The following is a 1,106-nucleotide window of genomic DNA, read 5'->3' as shown; positions in this document are numbered from 1 at the left end:
GGTAGATTTCCGGATGAATCCCCTGGCCAGATTCTCCTCAATATATTCGGACATCGACTGGGTCTCAGCAGCGGATAATGGATAAATACACCCACGGGGAGGAGAAGTACCAGGTAACAGGTCGATAGGGCAGTCGCATGGTCTATGAGGGGGTAGTGTCTCTGCCTCCTTTTTATTAAAGACATCAGCATAAGACCAATAAGGAATCGGAAGTCCAGGTAGATTAGCTGGGGTAGGAGAAGGACGGACGGGATGAACGGGAACCAGACAGGTCTTATGGCAGCCCTGTCCCCAGCGAAGGACTTCTCCGGTCTGCCAGTCAAGAACGGGTGCATGTTTCTGGAGCCAAGGTAGGCCTAGCAAGAGGGCGTGAGAGAGTCCAGGCAGAACATGGAAGGAGATACTTTCAGAATGCAGCATTCCCACCTGCAGAGTAATGGATTCGGTGATGAGTTGGATGGGGCGTGGTAAGAGCCCCCCATCCACGGCAGCAACAGACAAGGGTAGAGCCAGAGGTTTGGTGGGGATGCGGTATTTCTCTACCAGGGACTGTGAAATAAGATTCCCGGCTGCTCCAGAGTCCAGTTGGGCTAGTTCGAAATAACGGTTCTCCCCGTAGACGATTGAAACTGACAACAGCAGGGATGGAGAGGATTTATTCTTGTCTAGGTGGACCTCTCTGAGCGAACCTAGACACAGGCGTTTCCCGACCTCTCCGGGCAGGCACGGATCCGGTGCTCCTTACTGCCACAGTAGAAGCAGGTCCCCTCGGCACGGCGTAAGTCCTGACGGGTCTTGACCATCTTGGTCTGGTCGACCTGCATAGGCTCAGGAGGGTGTACCTGGTTAGAGACAGAAGGAGTGACGGGTTTCTGAAAAGTAGGAGCTAGACGTGGTAACCTCCTCTCACGGGTGACCTCTCTGGCACGCTCCTGGAACCGTAGGTCAATCCGGGTGGCAAGAGTTATTAAGTCATCGAGAGTGGTAGGAATGTCCCGACCGGCAAGTTCATCTTTAATACGGCCGGACAGACCCTCCCTGAAGACGGAAACCAGAGCGTCGTTATCCCAGGCCAGCTCCGAGGCAAGGGTACGGAACCATATGGC

Source organism: Phyllobates terribilis, unplaced genomic scaffold, assembly GCF_046119375.1.
Source record: "Phyllobates terribilis strain yellow unplaced genomic scaffold, ASM4611937v1 Scaffold_13__5_contigs__length_258822181, whole genome shotgun sequence".
In the NCBI taxonomy this organism is placed as follows: domain Eukaryota; kingdom Metazoa; phylum Chordata; class Amphibia; order Anura; family Dendrobatidae; genus Phyllobates; species Phyllobates terribilis.
This window is presented reverse-complemented; position numbering follows the sequence as displayed.